This window comes from Corvus hawaiiensis, chromosome 2 (assembly GCF_020740725.1).
Source record: "Corvus hawaiiensis isolate bCorHaw1 chromosome 2, bCorHaw1.pri.cur, whole genome shotgun sequence".
NCBI classification, from domain to species: Eukaryota; Metazoa; Chordata; class Aves; order Passeriformes; family Corvidae; genus Corvus; species Corvus hawaiiensis.
The window spans coordinates 1,582,765-1,602,518 of NC_063214.1; the positions used below are offsets into that span (position 1 = coordinate 1,582,765).

General features: G+C 43.7%; 1 protein-coding gene across 2 annotated transcripts in view; it reads left to right on the top strand.

The window, feature by feature from the left end:
* FCHSD2 (FCH and double SH3 domains 2) overlaps nucleotides 1–19,754 on the top strand; it is a 123,403-nt gene that overhangs the window by 4,968 nt on the left and 98,681 nt on the right. The gene's annotated exons all lie outside the window — the stretch shown is intronic.

Consider the following 19,754-nt stretch of genomic DNA (forward strand, 5'->3'; position numbering starts at 1 on the left):
TCAGTGACTGGGGAATTCGGGGAACAAGTGATTCAGGATGCTTTTAGGGTCTTTGGTTTACTTTTAGGCATGACGTGTGTTTATCTTCTGTAGCTCACTAAAGCTATCTCATCCCTTCATGTGGGAGATGTGTGTTGACATTACCATAAAAAAGATTGTCTCTCTGCCACCGGGATGGAGAAGGAGTTTTCTCCCGGACAGGTAAATGTAGGTTTTGTTGCTGTGATCCAGAAACCCTTCAACATTTGTGGCAAGGAGTCCTTCACTCTGTCCACCCTGGCTGCTGTTAGACAGTGAGTTATCTATTTTTTTTCTGGGCTATGAATGACTGAATTTATCAGAGGTGTTAGCAATATTAATGTATTTTATTTTGGCTTTAAGATTGACTTACTTGACTGATGGTAGTAACTAAGTCACAGCCAGGGTCTGCAAATGGTCTTGGTTTGCTGGGACACACACAGGGATGCTTTCCTTTTGTGTGTGTACAAGTGCCTGCAGAATTGTAAAGAAGTCTGTATGATCCACATGTTAATTCAACTTGGCATTTCTGTGAGGTATTTATATGCTGCAGACTTTATAAACTCCATTAAGTGATAGTTCCTTTACCTTAAACATTGGGTCCCGCTTTTCCAAAGGCTTGGGGTCTGCTTTTTCCAAAGCACTTGTGATGCCTTTTGAGGTTTTGCTGAGGTATCCTAAAATGTCCTTTTTAAAACTTCTTCACGTTTGTGTTTTGCTGGAGAGAATGAAGTCGTGCTTATGTGTCTGTTTTAACTTCAGTCTGGATGAAGGACATAGGGCCAGGTCCACTGGCCCAACTAATTCTGCTGCAGCGCAGGGTGGGTGAGTTCTGTGGATTGGGGAACTTGCCCACCTGAAATCAAACCTTCCCTGGCTTTTCTCCCAGGTTATTTTGATAAATCCAGTCCCTGGTCCAGTGTGGCATGAGAGGGAGGAGGAGTGATGAGTACCTGAGGAAGGAGAGGGAAGGAAGGCAAAGCTACTCAACAGCAGCCCAGGTTCACATGGGTTTAAAGTCACTATGTAACCCCAGCCTGATGCCCTTGTAGAAGGAACAGCTGCTGCTTTGTGAGTTACAGCTCTGGAAAATTCACCTTATTTGAGTCTTAACTCGTTTTGGCTGTCTGGATGTGTTGGTCTACGTTGCTTCATCCTTTTAAGTCAGTTGAAATGAGATGTAAGGATTGCCTGATTGCTGGCTGAGACAGAGTAACAATACAGTCCTTTCATTTGTTGGATCCTCAATTTAGTTTTTTCAGGGTTTTTTCACATTCACAGTTTAAAAGGAATTGCCAAAATGACAGGCTCACAATCTACTTGTGCTCCTGATGTGGATGCAAATCTATGTACAAATACTTTCTTCTGTTTCCTTCCCTCTTCTGTCCTTGTGGTTTCTGCCTCCTGACTTTTTTTTTGTTGATAAAGCTGCATTTCTCTGTGTCATTCGCCTTTCTCCTGCTGCTGCCTTGCCTTTGTGGGGTGTCCTTGTGGGTCCCTTCCAGCTCAGAACGTTCTGTGATTCTGTGGTTTTCTGTCTTCCACCCTCGCCTCCAAAGCTCTGCCTTCTGATGATTCCTTCTCCCTTCCAATTTGTCAATTTCTTCTTTTGTTTTTTTTTCCTCCCAGGTGCTTCATCTCTTCCTTTATCCAATTCTGACGTTGTGAATTTTAATTAGTTCTCAATTTCTGAGATTCTCTCCTATTTAATGTTCAGCAGAGCAACTGAAGGTGTCTTAAGGCAAGTGGGGAGATCTTGGGGCTCTTCCTTACCAATCTGAGCCCTTCCCTGTCTTGGATGCTGTTGCTGGGCTGTCCCTTCTGCAGGTTAGATGTGTGTGAGGGAAGCAGTAATTCCAGGGCAGGATTTGTGTTTCTGTGCCCAGCATGAGGACAGAGAGCTCCTTCGATGCCTCAGCCTGTCATAACAAGCCAGAGCGAGCAGCAGAGATATTTAAAAAAAGAAAGTAAAAGTATGAATGAATTTACATCCGTAGCCAGCCAGTTCCTGCTCGTTTGAACATGTCATTTTCTGTGCTCAGATTATGCTCAGTGGAAGCTTTTGCTGTTGGATATACTTTGTACTCCCTGGTGGACTTTGTGCTCCTGGAATCTGGCTGGCTGTGTTGGCAGGTTCCTGGTAAGGTTTATGGCAGCTGGGGCTGAGTCTGGAGTAGAGATCAGCAGCAGTTCCAGTTTTAAATACAGCAAATCTATAAGATCCCTTAAAAGATGCAGTGTTAGGGAAGAGCCTCGTGGTGCTGTGGAAGGAGGAGCAGATGGAGAAAAAAGCTGTAAAATAACACGTATTTATATGTGTGTGTAGCCATATGTATTAGAATTCCCTAAGAGATTCTGAATAATATTAAGAAATCTCTGCTTTTCCTGCCCCCAGGCATGGTGGTGGTAGTGAGGAGTTTACCTTTCTTCCTGTTCTTTCCAGTCTCCAGTTGCAGGGTATGCAATTTGTTTGGATATTCCTGAACCTGGGCTGCAGAGCATATTTGCCTCTGGCTAGTGGGTGTCTGATAAAGCCCCTTTTTAAAAAATTCATCTGTCCATGAGGAGGTCCAGCTCTTTTTTCCCTTTATACTGCTGAGAAATGTGTCCTTCCTTTTTCCTTCAAGGTCATTCCCTGCATTCAGCAGATGCAATTCTTGCCTCTGGTGTTTGGGGCTTTATTTAAGTAGGAGCAGAGTGATTTGCTGTGCTTACAGGTTCTGAAACCTGCAACCTGCCAAAGTGGGAAGCAGCAGAAGAATCAGAAAAATTCCCGAAAACAATATGCAAAATGTTATTTTTTTCTGTGTTTTGACTCACACTTGAGGCTTTCCTTTGTGTGACTGGAATATTTATTTCTTTAAAACTTTCCATTTTCTTATGAGCTGATGACATTTCTTTCCTCCTGGGCTGATCTTTCTCACCACTAGTGATTGTTTTGACTTTATTTTTGTACTTTCAATTTTTTTCCCAGGCTCTCTTAATTAGTTGAGGACACACAATTCATTGCTATAACTCTAAATAGGCAGAAATTTCAGAATTTTTGAGAAAAGTTGGTGCAGTTACTTCTGAGGAATATGCCATATCAAGATACCACAGAATCTGTGGTCTGGGCACGTTACCTATGATTAGGCAGGGCTTTAATGAGATGCTCACATTCTTGATGGAATTAAAATCTGGTGATGTTTTGACTGGAACTGTTTGAGGGAAGCTTGGAATGTACTTCTAAAAAAGCGGTTGCCTACTGGGTGTGGAAATCCAAGTTCGGAGCAAAAAAAGAAGAGTTTTAGTATAAACGTGGCCACAGTGTAATGATTCAGGCCTGTCTTGGCATAGTGGAATTGAGAAATGGACCACATTCCTTCTCTTTTTTTTTTTTATCCCTGACATACAAAAATTAATGGATCTCCTGTTTTAGTATTTCTGAGTACTTTTCAACTGATGAAAGTTGAAGTTCTGCTTTTTTGTAGCAGAACTAATAGTGTACAAAACCCCCAACAAACCACTTCTCGCATCAGAATGAAAATTAATTTTTTTTTCCATTTTTTTCTCTGAGGTTGCATTTGAATGAGCTTTTTCTTCTTAAAGCAATTCCAACACACTCTTTGGAAGTCTGATTTTTAAGGACTTTCAGGAGAACCTGGGCTTATTCTGCTAAGCTGTGGCTTTAGTGCAAGTTTGTCTTCCAAGACATAACAAGAGGATTTGGGTTCTAAGTACAACAGCTCCTTGCCAAAAGTTGCATTTTCACTTTTGACTCAATGCCCCCTTTTTAAGAACGAAGTCGTCAGTTTGCAGAAAGTCGTGTGGGTTGGATTTCTTTTTCTTCCTGAATTTTATCCGAGCATGGCTTTTCCTGGACCTAACTCATGTTTTTCACCACGATGTTACTTGGCAGAGCTCTGGGAAACCAGCAGCTGCCATGAAGTCCTGTAAAGTTGCCTTTGGTACAGATTTTTATGGGGACAATTGCAATATATATATTAAAATACATGGCGCAGGGTAGTTCTAAGGGAACAAAAAGCTCTTCCTTTGATCCACTTGTTCAAACGCAAGCTGCTTCTTGGGTTGTCTTTCTTCATCACATCACTTCTGTGATGAAGGCTTTCCTCACAGTTTTTAATCCCAGCTCTTGCTTGGAACCCCCTGTAAGGGGAATTGAAGACATGGGGACATCCCAGAAAGGTCATGATAAGCTGTGCTGGAAAGAGGAACTGCATTCTTCCCATTCCAGACACAGTTAGTGTGGCCTGGCTTGATTTCCTATGGTGGTGTGTTGTCACAGAGTCATGGAATATCCTCATGGAATGGACCCATCAGGATCATCCAGTCCAACTCCTGGCCCTGCACAAGCACCCCAGAATCTCCCCATGTGTGAGAGTGTTGTCCAAAGGCTTCTTGAAGTTAGGCTTGGTGCTGTCACCATTCCCTGGGGAGCCTGTTCAGTGCCTGACCACCCTCTGGGGGAAGAATCTTTCCCCATATCCAGCCTCAGGCTTTTGTTCTGTGTAGTTCGGTGCCAGAAGGTTTATTTTCCAGGTTTTGCTGCCTTTGCCAGTCTCCCATCAGGAGACCTTGGAAACCTTGTGCCTTCTCAATGCTAGCATCCTGAAAAGTGAGGGGAATGGGATTATCAAATCACACACCATGTAAATATTCCTTGTAGGGGAGGCAGAGGTAAAAAGGGAGGTTGTGGGTTTGTTTTGTTGGGTTTTTGCCCAGAAAAGGGCCAATGTAACATGGTTATCTTGGCTGCAGAGAACTTGGTGTCCTGACTTTCCTTGTCATTCCCAGCTGGTCCTTGAGATCAGCCTCTCCTGCTCCCAGTGAACTTTTAACCCAACTAATATCTTATCTTAACACGTGGTGATTTCGGTTTTCTGGTGAATGTGCATCTGACTTTTTATTTTTTGTCTTAGTAAAATCAATGACCTTGTTTAATCATCTTGATTGCTTTCTGCATATGAAAGCACACAGAAAAGGTGTTCTGCATTTATACTTTTAAAAACTGGCTGTTGAAAAATGGCTAAAACCTTACCAAACCCAAGTTGCTCTGGTCAGATATTTGCAGTAAAATGAAACTGGTTTATAATGGCTCAGTGTGGTGCTTTTCTGACTGTTTTTTATAGTAGGTTTTAAAATTTTAATAACATTTTTCCAAAATGCATGGTAGGAATATGTTAAGTTGGGGGCTTGTTATTGACTTTAAGCTTGTAAGTGTTGGGTTGTGTTTATTTATGGAGTTAATGCAATATTTCCAATTAAAACCTGAGGAAAGAGAGTTAAAGTATTGAATTAATGGTTGTAAGGTTTGGGTGGTTGTTTATTTAGGAAGCAAATGGAATATTTCCAATTGAAACTTGAGGAAAGAGAGTAAGTAAAAAAAAATAATCTATTGAAATCTAGCTTTTTTTCCCTGTGTGCTACTGTGAGCATGGAGATTCCATTCTCAGACTTTTAAAATTATTCATAACCTTCGGAGACGTTCCTTCTAAGAGCCTTTGGAGTTATTTTAAGCGTTCCTTTCTTTGTGTCACTGTGAGAACAGTTTGGGCCAATCCCCAGTGGCTCTGGGAAGATTGTTCACACACTCCTCTCTCCTCTTGCGCCGGCTCCAGCAAACATCCTTTTAATGAGACAGACAAAACGCGCTGGTGTCTAATTTTATGAGAGGAGCTCAGCCATGCAGAAGACTTTCGAAGATTTATGGTGGTAAAGCCACTAAGTATAGTTATTTCTGGCCAGATGCAAGCCAATGTTAGTGGGGAAAATGTTGGCACTTGTGGCCGTGTTTAAATACATACAGTCCTGAGCATAAATAAGGTTTTTTTTTTGGGGGGGGGGGGGTTCTGCTGTGTTCTGTTTGCATTTTCGAAGGAGAAAAAAAAAGGGAGGAGGCAAGAAACTGAACAAGCCACATTTTTTCTTGAGGGTATGATACTCTGAGATGAGCTCAGATCAGAAGTGCTTTTAAAGATCTTTGAATATAAGAATGAATCATAGATGTGTAGAATGTTTTTGGGTGGGAGGAGGATGTTAAAACTCATCCAGTGCCGCCCCTGCCATGGGCAGGGACACCTTCCACCATCCCAGGCTGCTCCAAGCCCTGTCCAGCCTGGCCTGGGACACTTCCAGGCATCCAGGGGCAGCCACAGCTTCTCTGGGCACCCTGTGCCAGCGCCTCCCCACCCTCACAGGGAGGAATTTCTTCCCAATATCCCATCCAGCCCTGCCCTCTGGATGGCCCCGTTCTTCCGTTGTGTCAACTGCACTGCTCAGCTTGGCGTCCTCTGCAAACTGGAAATCTCAGAAATCACTTAACTGTATAAAAGGTGGAATTACTTTGCTTTTATTTCAGGGTTTGAGTGTGACAGAGATGGGGGTCTGAAGTTCTTGAAAAATGAAGTAAAATTGACTCCTATTTTTCAGCCTTTCAGCAGGGAGTAAAGTAGTTGTAATCTCTTGACATAATTGAGAATTTCTGTCTTGAGACATTGCCATTTGTTAGGCTGCTGAAATTCTGTTCATGTTTGACCTGAAAATCGTTGTCTTTCCATCCTAAAGCCAGGCAGAGGCAGAAAAGACAGGCTAGATTGCCTTGTGAATTAAAAGGAATATTCAGAAGAGCAATAATAGGCAGTGTTACGGTGTCTTGATTTCTAGTGGCTCCTTTTCATAGTCCTGACATGTTCCCAGCCTGGCTTTAGCCTGTCTTATCTCTAAATATGCTTTGCTCATTTTCAGCTGTGTTGCCAGTGGTGAGAAAGGGCGTAGATGGCAGTGGCTTCCCATGTTATTTTAATGTGCTTGTTGTTTATGAAGTTTTCTTTCATGTTAACTGATTTTGTGTGATTGTTTCTAATTATCTCTCTGTGATCTGAGCTGGCTGAGTAAGAGGACAAGTAAATATCACTGCCTAGTAACACCTAATTAAGAAAGAGGTCCTGCTTTTGAATTTCCTCTTTGTCTTCTTGTTCTTCCCCTGTTCTCAGCTCTGTTCAGCCAAAGATGAGGAGGGACAGGAGCACTTCACTTACCGGGAAAGGCTGAGGGAACCGGGCTGTTCAGCCTCGCGAACAGACAGCTGAGAGAGGATCTTACCAATGCATACAAATATTTTAAGGCCAGGTGCCAAGAGGACGGGGACAGACTCTTTCCAGTGACAGGACAAGGGGCAATGGGCACAAACTGGAGTGCAGGAAGTTCCACCTGAATATGAGGAAAAAAACTACTGTGAGGTGACAGAGCCCCTGGAGGAGGCTGCTCAGAGAGGTTCTGCAATCTCCTTCCCTGGGCTTATTCAAAACTGCTCTGGGTGAACCTCCTTTGGCAGGGGGCTTGGACTGGGGGGTCTCCAGAGGTCACTTCCAGCCCCAACCATTCCATAGTTGTATGATTTGGGGAGATTAAGAGAGGACCATCACAAGGGTGGGGGTTTTTGGACGAGTCACAGCAAAGCCCAAACCTTTGGATTTCCATAAATTTATTGAACCAGCTCCTCTGGCATTGGTTTAAGGTGATAAACTTAAGATATTTCACTGTACCAACAATACCAGGATGCTCTTTAAAAGTAGATTTGGCTCCAGGGCACACCTCAGAAGACTGTCTAGTCCAACCCTACAAGGCAAAAGGAGCCTGGATGAAGTTACCTCACATCTATATCTTGAAAACCTCCACAATGGGGACTCTACCCATCTCTGGGGAGCTTGTTCCAGGGACTGATGCTCTCTTTCTGAAATGTGGGAATTTGGGAGCAAAAAACTCAAGGCTCATTATTTGATTTCCTCTGGATCTTTGAGCAATCTCATCTTTTCTTTCCAGTGAAAAGAACATCAGTTCTCTGTGTAGCAAACATTAGAGTTTTTGGGGTACTTGTATGACTAGTATTTTTGGGATTGTTAGTGGGTGTTGCAGCTATTCCTTGTATCCCACGTTTCCCACCCAGTAGTAGAAAAGAGGTGAGAGAAAAGTAATTTCTGCAGTTGCAGTAAAACTGGTTTGTACCTCCTTCTTAGCTCTTTTCTGTGTGTTTCAAATCAAAGCAAAAAGCTCAGAACTGTAACAGTGTGGGAGGTGTTGAGTCTCTCGAATCACTATAAATAGTGGCAGACTTGGGAGGACTTGGGAAGGCTTGGGAAGTGCACTAGTTCTCTTTGGGAATCTCATTTTCTTTTCCCTGTGATGTACGGGCTTTCAGGGGAGCATCTACCTGAAACCTCCTGATTTGGCTGAATGTATGCTTGAATGATGTGCATTATGTTCACATAGGTTAAAAAAATGCAAACACCCTTTTTCTAGACATTTTTCATCCGTATTTGTATTAAATGATGTGAAAGCAGATTGTAGTTAATTGCTATGAGCTAATCAGCTGCGTAGAAAACAAAGAAGGCCTGATACTCTAGTTTTCCTAAGCATTTGAAGCTTAGGCTTTTCTGCTGAGGAGGTGAACAAAATCTTTGTGATTACAAGAGTTTTTCATTTGGAAATCTGCAGAATTGTGATTGTAGTATCCAAAGAGTGGTTGAAGTTGGTGTTGCCTGTTGTTGACGAACAGTGACTGGACTTGATCCCTGATGCCAGAGGAACTGAATCCTCTATTTGTCTATTGGGCATTTGGTGCTCAAGACATAGTTTTCAAAACCTGCATCAAGACTTGGATCATCCTCTAACGTGTCACTGGTAAAAATGTCCTTTAATTCTTTCTCCTGCACGTGCTTCCTGCGTGCTGCCTCCTCTTTCAGTAAGAGGCTGCTCTCTTCCTTTCCATCTTAACGAGGAGCAGCGCAAGGAGGAGTGAAGGTATGTTTGTCTTCCCTGAAATCGAACGTGGCCGTGTTATTATTCACAATTTCCTGGGGAGACTTGGCCTTGTGACTTGTGCGTCCTGCAGCCAAGGTTGCTGTTCCGCGGGGCTCTGCTGTGCCGCAGGAACGCAGCCGTCACGGTGCTCTTTGTTCCCGAGTTTGGGGTGGTGTTTGAAACACCCCGGGCCTGCGTTATGAAGTGCCTCGAGCTTTGATCTGCCCTGAGAAGTTCGTTTGACTTGGTGGGGGTGCTTTGATGTTCTCTGCTCGCTGGCTGCCAAGTCCTTCTGGTGGAGGTGCAATGCAGAGCTGTTGTCCAGTTAAGAACCAAGATCTCATCTCTCCACGCATCCAAACACTTCTTTGCTTTCAGAGAGCAAATGGATCTTTCTGCTGGAGGAGTTTATCCGTTGTAGTTTTGATTTGTTTTTGTTCTAAATTTAGCAGGTTAGCTCAATACTGTGATAGAGGAGGGCTGGGCCCTTTTGTTGACACAGCTCGCTGGATGTTTGAAATGCCTTTTGCCTTCTCTGCACCCAGCTGTGCTGCTGAACTGGCAGCCCAGAGGCAGCCGACAGGAAAGGCTGGGAGAATTGGGATTGTTCAGCCTGGAAAAGAGAAGCTTCGGGGTGACCTAATTGCCCCTTCCAGGACTTGAAAGGAGCCCATAAGAAAGATGGAGAAGGACTTGGGACAATGGCATGGAGTGCCAGGACAAGGGGAATGACGTCAAACTGCTAAAGAGCAGGGATAGTTGGGTTTTGGTGGGTGAGTTCTTCCCCGTGAGGGTGGTGAGGCCCTGGCACAGGCTGCCCAGAAGAGCTGTGGATGCCCCTGGATCCCTGGCAGTGCCCAAGGCCAGGTTGGACAGGGCTTGGAGCAGCCTGGGATAGTGGAAGGTGTCGTTGCCCATGGCAGGGAGTAGAACTAATGATCTTTCAGGTCCCTTCCAACTCAAACCATTCTGTGATGAACTTGTATTAACAGCCCTGTTCTGGTTTTGCTGGAGCTCAGGAAAAATGGTTGTAACTGCATTATACTCCTATATGTGTTTGGAGCAGCCAGTGCTGCTGCAGATAGTAAGCAAGATCAATATTCTTGTCAGTGGCAAGAAGACTGGATGACTTGACCCCTTTGAGATATCTTTTCCATATCTTATTTTGGTTGGAAATAGACTAAGTTTCTCCTTTTGGGAAAAACTTTATAAGGAATACTCATATTAAAGGAACAACTGGACTTAGCACTTGGCAGTGCCAAGGTGGTGATCAGCCAAAACCTGGACTCGATGATCTCAGAGGTCTTTCCAACCTAAGGGATTCTGTGATTCTGACACATATCTACAGATAAGATTTTAGAAGTTGGGCCACATGTTTTCAGTGAGCTGTTACATTTTACTGACTTAAAAAATAACAGTACATCTACTGTACTCTTCTAAAACAGGGTGATTGTGCTTTGAGGAAAAAACCCATTATAGTAATTATTATTATTACCTGTAGAATCCATTAAAATACAGAATTTGACTTACGTCAGTGTTAGTGACAATGAAACCTTGTGAAGGGCATCATGTAAAATTGAAGTGCTTATATTAAGATTGTAGGCAAAGAAAGGAGAGAAAAGTCTTTGTAATAAACCTGGGTGGCACTGTCAAGATTCCTAAGATGTGACAGATGAGTAAACTAAGAACTCCAAGGTGGTTGTTGCCTGCTAAAAAGCCTTTTGCAGATCCAGGGTGGAATAAGAAGCATGAATGATGAAATGTGTCTTGGCTTCTTGCTGTTAAGCAAATGGGGATCAAAGAAACTCCTCATATTCCTGTTTTCTAAAAGCTCCTGGTAGACAGTCTGAATTATAATATCCTAGGCTGGTTTTTTTTCTGAAAGGGAAATGCCTTGGATATGATGAATGGGGTTTGGGGAAGCTATCGAAAAGTACCCTTGTATTTGTCTAAACTGTATCTCTCCCTAATGTTTGCTTAGTTTCCCATTTTAAAACAAAAACTCATTAGTAATCATTTTAAATAGACTTCAGCTCTGAAATCAATCCTTGATTTGTTGTGAATGTTAATGCTATAAAGAGGGCACGCTTTTATTTTGAAAAGGGTAAATGAAATGCTCACATTCACCAGCAGCTTTCCGGCGGTTCTTTTTTGCTTTCTTTTTTTATTCTACTGAAGGAAAAACTATTGTTTTAGCATTGTTTTGTGTCTGGATGTCATGTTCCTCTGATCACACGCTGGACTGCTAATACTTCTCTGAGACAAATTGCTGAAAACATTGGCTACATTTGAGGTTGCAAGAATTCTCTATATATAGTGACAGAATTGATTTTTTTGGCTCTGTTGCTAGTGGCAACTCATCCTAATCCCAAACTGTACAGTAATGTGATTTATGGGGAGTACATTGCTCGCTAGTGAATGTTGTCTGGAATTTTTTTCTCTGTGCTTTGCTACAGGGGCACTGTTCAGGCACGAGGTAAAGCTATTTCATGGTTTATCATAGGTGGTGTGGATTAGAATATTGAAAATAATGAATAAAATCATAGCTTGGAAGTGGATTTGGAAGAAAACTGCTTTGTTGTTCTTGATAAAGGAGAAATTTCTCATTAATTGGGAGCTTGTGCTGATGAAAATCACAACTACCTCCTGTTTAAGGCCAGATTTGCTTGTGGGTACTTTCACACCAAGAATTTTGCACGTGGTAATATTTTTTGTTTAAATCAAATAAATTTTACTGAGCATTAAAAATCTTCTGTTAGAAACGCTGCCAAGATATGTTCTAATATGTTCTGTATATTGTAAAGAGCACTGAGAATTGTTGTAAAGAGCACTCAGAATTGTACCCGTGGCCTGTGCCAGTTGTGATTGACCTCTAAACGTCCTGCTCAAAATTGTGACTTCGTAACACGTTGTGTGGGGAAGTTTCAGGTTTGAAGTGCATCAGTCAAACTACTGTGAGTAAGCAATGCACTCTTGAAAATCCAACTGGGCTTTTTAGGAAGGGACATTTTTGTAACGGCAGGAAATCATTCGTGGTTGGTCATGATGATCTTCAAGGTCTTTTCCCACCTGAACGATTCTGTGTGTGAGACACTTGTGAAGTCAGGAAGTTCAAAGTTAGACTGTCTGGCGTTTGTTTTTCGAAGCAGGAGCTCATTTATCTGCTCTCAGTGGGCATGGCAGGCAGGGTTTTTACTCCTTTGAGTTGAGTGGGGTTAGAAGAACAGTAGTGCCTGCAGTTGCTTGAGGGGATGGCAGGAGGATGATCCAGGTAATGAAAATTGTGTGTGAAAACTGGAGTAAAAACAGTTGTAGGTGAGTGCTGGCAGGACAAGCAGGAGACTGCTTTTGTCACGAAGATATTATGCACTAGTTTATAGTTTGCATACTATATAATCTAGTGCATACTATATTATGCACTAGATTATATAGTTTGCTATATCCTGATATATTGAAATATTGGTTGAAATATTTTCAGCTTCAGTACCTCTGTTTACATTCGGGAGAATTTTCCTTCCATGTACTTCTATCTTAGTTGAGGATAAGTGGAGATTTAAAGAGTAAACATTCCGAAGGACAAATGGTCGCAAAGCTGTCGGAGCTGATTAGTTTTAGGTGTGAGATGAACAGGCTTCTAAGTGCAGGGCAGAGATGCAGAATCCAGTGCAGATGTGAGTTACTGTAAATCCTCTGTGGAGCAGAAAGACGGAGCAGGGCTCCTCAGGGTGGTAAAGTGTTCTGTAGTAGCTGAATCAACAAGGGATTACTGTGTGCTTGGCTATTGTAGCTCCTGTTTGCTCGGGGAAAAGCTGTTAGAAAATGGTGAGATGCGGTGTAGAAAGGAATTTGTAGAGGAGAGAAGAGCTCTGCTCTGCTGCAGGATGTTTGAACTGCCAGTTACTCCCTTCTGCAGGAATTTCTGAAGCTCTATTTGGAAGAGCTATTTTAAGACTAAAGAGGCGACAGTACAGAGTATGTATATTAAAGTCAAGTTTAAAAAAAGGCCACTTTTTTTTTCTTTTTGCTCGCCAGAGAACTGGAGCAGTGCACTGAGGTAAGCAGAAAGTGAGGGCTGGCTTGCCAGCGAGCTGCAGGAAGGAGAGCTGAATTCCTTGACTCAGCAAGCAAAGAGTTTCCTGATGTTACAAATATTTGTGCTTCACAAGTTGTAAAGATGCCCTTCACACGTCTGCTGAGATCAGGCAGACCTCAAGTGGATCCATAAGCAGGAAATGTCACTGGCTTCTCGTGCTGGGTCAGAGAATTTCTTTGTGGGCAAAAATTTAGGCTGTGGGTGACCTCGCCATGGTGGTTTTGAGTTTGTTCTGCTGCCTCGTGTGCTTTCACAGCTGGCGGGACCTTGGCCTGCCCAGCAACGTTCTTGTTAAAAATCTTGGCCTGGAAGCCACATTCGCACTGTGTTGGGATGTTTGTGGTGTGAGAACTCCAAGTTGTCCGTACTTGCCGTGGGAGGGGAGGCTGATGTTCGGACTGGTGGTGGCTTGGGCTTCGGTGACCACAAGTTGCCTTCAGGACCTGGAGACGCGCCGTCATGAGAGCAGAATTCAGCTCCTTCACACAGCTGGTGGGCAGAGTCTCCTGGGAAGCAGCCAGGATGGATGGGTTCAGCTTAGTTTTCCTAAGGAGGACTTGCAGAAAGCTAAGGAGCAGCACATCCCGTTGTGTGGGAAGGCCAGGAATTTCAGCAGAAGCCCCTTGTGGCTGAGCAGGGCCAGCATGCGAGGTCGGTGGGCAGCAAGGGAGGGGTATGAAAGCTTTGCTTGGCCGCTCAAGGACTGTATCAGTGACACCTCCAGCTGGGCAGGGACATGAGGAGTAGAAGGAGGGATGCTCTGGGAATGGGAGCAGCAAGACATTGTCTGAGGCAGCCTAGTGATGGGCTCTGGGGAAGGGACTGCAGTACGCAGCAGTTTTATTTCCTCCCCCTCAACCTTTGCAGGGGAAGTCTTTCCTGATGTCTAGGAAATCCTTAACATGTAATTTGAAGAGAAGAGTCAAGGTAATGCTCTGATGTTGATGAACATATTTCTGCAAGACCTGGGGGAAGAATTCCATGTGTGTATCTCTGTACTAAAGGGCGTGGATGTGATGTCATGTGGGAGGTAGCATGTTTAGCTGGAGACCAGGCAAATAAAGCCAGCCCAAAATCCAGGCAGCAAAACTGTGTTTGAACAGTGCTGTTAAATGCCCAACACAGTACAGTAACTTCTTGTGGAGTTTATTTAACAGGTGGTGCAAAGTCCTGAGCAGGAAAGGCAATAGTGGCAGTGCTGATATTATTCAAATCTGACATGGAACTTTTGCTCCTTGATAAAAATGCTGCTGAAGTGCCTTATAGGCAATAACATAAACCTGGCAGGTGAGAGCGTGCATATAAGAGTCATCTTTCTAGGAAGGGATCTGTTTCATTCAGATGTTCTAAAACCATTGAACAAAAGAGAGTTTGTTTTTTTAAAACCAAACATAAAGGCTGGGATTTGCTGTAATGTGACCTCTGGTGATTTTTTCCTTGGAGTGGCTGAAGAGGAACCTAAAGTATTCTGTGTGAGTGGAGACTCTGGTCTTAAATGAAATGGAAGTGACTTTCACCTTGCTTACAACTTTTTAATTTCTTCAGTTGCCTTTTTGCAAGAGCAAGGGCATGAGATCAAGTCTTAGAGTCAGCACTGGCTTTACTGAAATTTGGGGATGTTTAAATAGAATCCAGTTGGCCAGAAAGTGGTTGGAGGCACCTGGATTCTCTGGTGAGGCGTCAGGTGGTCTGACAGTACAGCAAGCTGTAATAAAGGACTTAATTCTTTTACAGTGTGTAATTAAGATGAAACTTCATTTGCCACATTTTGTCTGAGGTGGAATTTTTGATGTATAAATAAAAAATATCATTAGTGGTGTTCAGTGATGAATGTTGGAGGAGTTTTGCTGGGAAAAGGGAAAGTCAGTCTCCAAAACTCTCTGAATTTGAAGTCTTGGGTGCTTTGTGACAAGGTGGACAAGGGGAATGGAAAAAGAGAGTAGGTTTAGATTAGATACTAGGAGGAAGGATATTAGGAGGAAGTTCTTCCCTGTGAGGGTGGGGAGGCCCTGGCACAGGGTGCCCAGAGCAGTTGTGGCTGCCCCTGGATGCCTGGAAGTGTCCACAGCCAGGCTGGAGGGGGCTTGGAGCAGCCTGGGATAGTGGAAGGTGTCCCTGCCCTTGGCGAGGGGTGGAATGGTATGTTCTTTAAGGTCTCCTGACCATAACCATTCTGGGATTCTGTGAAGTATGTTCCAAATTTTAATAACCTGGTTGTTGCACTGCCATGGTTTCTGCAGCCTGTGTACAAATAACTTCAGAAATCAGTGGTGTTCTGAAAAATAATTTACCCTTCAGACACTCAGTTTTATGCAAATCTTCTAAAACATTTCAGTACTGGTAATTCCATTTAGTAAAGAGTAAAACCACGAAGAGGAGCTTATTACATGCAGCATTTGAGAGTCTTGTCATGATGATTAATTTCTGTAGATTAATTATTGCTCCAGGTATGTTGTTTTTGTCTCTGCTGGACACGGGGAGGGAATATTAATGCAGTGTGTCCCTGCACGCATGGGTGTTCCTGGAGTCCTGCATTAGCCATGCAGCTGCTGCTGTGTTACCTTATCTCAGCATTTATTGCCAGCCCCTGCCCTGAATGGAGCCACGGGGATGATTTATGTTGGCTGGAGTATTTGGGATTCAGTTGTGCCTTTGTTAGTGACGCACCTGTCATTAAATTAAAAACCAGGTAACAGCAGTTGTTTGGTTGTACGATATTGATTCATTATGGTGCATTTTTCATGTTGCTGGAGAGAAGTGGGAGGAGGCATCCACATAAAAGTACTGAATTAAACCAAACAAGGACGTTAGCATTCCTTGAGAAAACCTGTTTGCCTTCAAGGGGGGGCAAAACGTTGTGGCCCATTCCCTCCTCCCAAATATTTCAGGGTTGCTCCCCTTTGGATTTTGTAAGTGGGAGCTGGCATTCCAAAGGGTGTTTTAATTCAGTGTTGTAGTCCGGGGAAGGGGCTGAAGCCCCAGGAGCAGCTGAGGGAGCTGGGAAAGGGGCTCAGCCTGGAGAAAAGGAGGCTCAGGGGGGACCTTGTGGCTCTGCACAAGTCCCTGACAGGAGGGGGCAGCCGGGGGGGTCGGGCTCTGCTCGCAGGGAACAGGGACAGGAGGAGAGGGAACGGCCTCAGGCTGGGCCAGGGGAGGCTCAGGTTGGACAGCAGCAGGAATTTCTTCATGGAAATGATTGTCGAGCATTGTCAGGGATTGCCGAGGGAGGTGGTGGAATCTCCACCCTGGAGGTGTCTAGGGAAGGACTGGACGTGGCAGTCAGTGCTCTGGGCTGGGGACAAGGTGGGCATTGGGCACAGCTTGGACTCAATGATTCCAGAGGTCTTTCCCACATTAATGATTCTGTGACTTGGCAAGACAAACGCCATCATTTTGTACATCCCTTCTTCTTCCCCCAGCTTTTATTGCTGAGCACAGTGTGGTGTGGTCTGGAGTCCCTTGGGGTCAGCTGTCCTGACTGGGTCCCGTCCCAATTTCTTGCACACTCACAGCCTATCACTAATGGGAACAGTTTGCCCAGAGAAGCTGTGGCTGCCCCATCCCTGGAAGTGTCCAAGGCCGGGCTGGATGGGGCTTGGAGCAACCTGGGCTAGTGGAAGGTGTCCCTGCCCATGGCAGGGGTGGAATCAGATGATTGTTAAGGTCCCTCCCAACCCAAACCATTCTGTGGTGTGAGGAGCAGAAAAGGCTTTGAGCTGTGTAAGCACTGCTCAGCAATAGTGGGAACATCCCTGAGTTATCTGTGCTTGCAACTTTGTGTTCTCAGCACAAATCCCAGGCACAGCCCTGTCCGAGCTACTGTGCAGAAAATTAACTCCATCCCAGCCAAGCCCAGCACTGGGAGCTGTGACCTGCAAATGGAACTGGAAATGCAGATGCAGCTGCAGAACTTGGAGCTTACTGGGACTCCAGCAGTGGAGTGGGATAGTTGCCTGTCACCTTGGAAAGGTCATGGCAGTCAGGAGAGCTTCCTGATGACTGCAGAAAGGCAAACGCTGCACCCTTTTTCAAAGACCGCTGCAAGGAGGATCTGGGGAACAGCAGCTGCTCATCTTGACCTTAATTCCTGAGAAAATTACAGAGCAAGACCTCCTAGAAACCATTTTCCAGGCTTTTCCATTCCTTGAAGGGTCCCAAAGGATTTGGAGCCGCCAGCGTGGACTCCCAAGGGCAAACAGTGCTTGATTGCCTTTTGGGAAAGCTGGCAGTGCATGTGTTGTACGTGGTGGCTTCAGTGAGACCTTTGACACAGACCTCCAGCACCTTTGTAGCGATGCTGGGGACACGTGGACTGATAGCTGGGTGGAGGATTGGCTGAGCTTCCCAAATCTAAGTGGTGGGGAGCAGTGCCAAGTGCAGCTGGCAGCTGGGAATCCCTCAGAGGTTGATGGGTCAATGCTGGTCCATGACTTCGGTCACAACCTGGATGGTGGGATGGGGCTCTTAGCAAATTGAAAGAGACAGATTGGGGGAGAACATTGATAGGCTGGAGGCAGGGCTGTGCCTTGGGCTGTGGGTGACAGGGGCTGGCAGGAACCTCAGGAAGGTCAGCAAAGGCAAATGCCAAGTCCAGGGGCACTCCAGCCTTGAGCAGCAGGCTGGGCTGGGACTCCAGGTAGGAATTCCAGTGCCATCCTGGACACAAATACTTCACTGCATGTCTTCACTGTTAAAGAGATTGGTCAGGAGTGATTTGTGGACAGTAATTCCTAAATGCCATCTTTATCCTGCCAGCATTAATGCAATACACTTATTTATTCCCTTTGCCCCACTAAAAATCATTCAAAATCATTTAAACTCGCTGATGGTTTAAAAAGAGGATGAGAAAGAATAAATACAAAGAAATTCAACAATATTTGGGGTTGATTCGAGCTGGTGGCATGGTTTTTGTCACTGGGACAAAAAGGATGAACAAATCCATAATACTGGCTTTGGACCTTTCTGGGGTTGCTCCCCTTTTTCTTTTCTTTTTTATAATGAGAGCTGTCTGTTTTCATGTTTTTAATGGAAAATTTTGGAATGAGTGTATACTGAAAAATACCAGGATAGTAATACGTTGGACGTGATGGTACACTGAGTGTGTGTGCTCCCAGTGTACATTACAAGCACAAGTTGTAAAGTCATGATTTTCCACTGGCATGTGTTCTACATGTCAGGAATTATCCTTGATCTACTTTCTGGGAAGCTGGAAATTTTTGTGTATTTCAAAATTCACTGATTCATCTTCTCGAGTGCCGGTGGATTGAGTCAGGTTTAACCCAGCTGCAATGTGCTCTGCAGTTCCTTGGGACATGTACTTCCAGAATTTTTGATGGAATGAATTAATTTCAGGTCAAGGTCAGTCAGAAGGTGTGTTTCTTTAGCCTAATGTTTTTGGATGTTTTGGATGTGATACTAATTTATATGTTTTCTGATGCTTTGTGTAAACTGTAAGGATTTTAAAATTTCATTAAAATTTCCAAACAATTTGTCAGAATGTTCATACCCAAAAAACCACAGACACAAACTGCTGGTGTTGGGTGAGTTGTATGAATTTTTCACTGAATCCGTTGGGTTTTTGATCATTATCGTGATCTTGCACGAGGAGTTGTTCCAAATGGGATTCAGGCCTCACCTGGTTCATTGCTGAACTTCTTAGCCTTTAAATAGAAGTACATCCACTGATGCAAATTTAGGCTCTTCTTTTATTCAGGAGCCCTGAACATGAAGTGTGTGTTTACGTTTTTGCATAGCTCTGCGTGGAGTTAAATTTTTACACAGTGACTAATTCACTTTCTGGTTTTCAGGGTGTCACTGGGTTTAACTTTTTACTGTGCAAGCTGTGACTTTGATCTTCAGATTTGTACAACTGCACAATATTGGCAAATGTGACATTGTCTTATAAAACACTGATGTATGTTTTAATGCCCTTATATTGATTTTTCATGAAGGTGTGAGCTTTACACATTTCCAGCCCAAGTGGACATCCATGAAATAATTAAGCTCATCTGTTTCTCCTGTTTCCCTGTAGGAAAACTTAATGAAATACGATTCTCCTCTGACCTGACTCTTTACTTCACATTGTTATGCTCATTTACATTGGGAATATAGAAGCATACCTGAATATTGCATAGCATCTGTTGTTACCTTTAATGGATATGAGTGATGGAAGTACATGCCAGTGGTTGAAATTTGGGGTTGGGAATTTGCAGTGAGGGCTCAACACTAGAAAAAGTGGCATTAGCAAAGCGGGAATGGCAGGAAGGGATGTTCTCTTTCTCCTGCTCCCTTAGAATTCCCTGGTCTCACAGAGCCTGAGGAAAAGTGGGGCAAAGGGAATAAATGTATTGCGTTAATGTTGGCAGGATAAAGATGATATTTAGGAATTACTGTCCACAGACCAAGATAATTTTTTGGGGAGTGCAGTTCTGGTGTTTCCTGCACTTAGTTAATGGTTATTTTGAGAAAAAGATGTAAAAGTAGGTATTAGTGCTCCCTGGTTTAATAAACCACTAAATAATGTTCCTGCTTTCTTGCCGACTCACTATTCATGTCTTTAAAAGTTATCAGTAGTTAGAGAACGTTCTGTTACTTCATGGAAACAAATGTTTCCTTATATGAATGCATTTGAAAGTCCATCCTGAAGGACAGTAAGGTTAAGACTATCCCAGCTTTGCACATAAAATCAGGATACACACATCAAAGTTTTCACACTGCCCAAGTTAAGAAACTATGATGCATTTATTAGTCAGACTTTTCCCTTGCTCAGAATAATTTTCTCCTGGGAAATGTGTTGACTTCAGTCTCCTCTTTCATCATGTTTTGTAATACATTCATAGTTGTC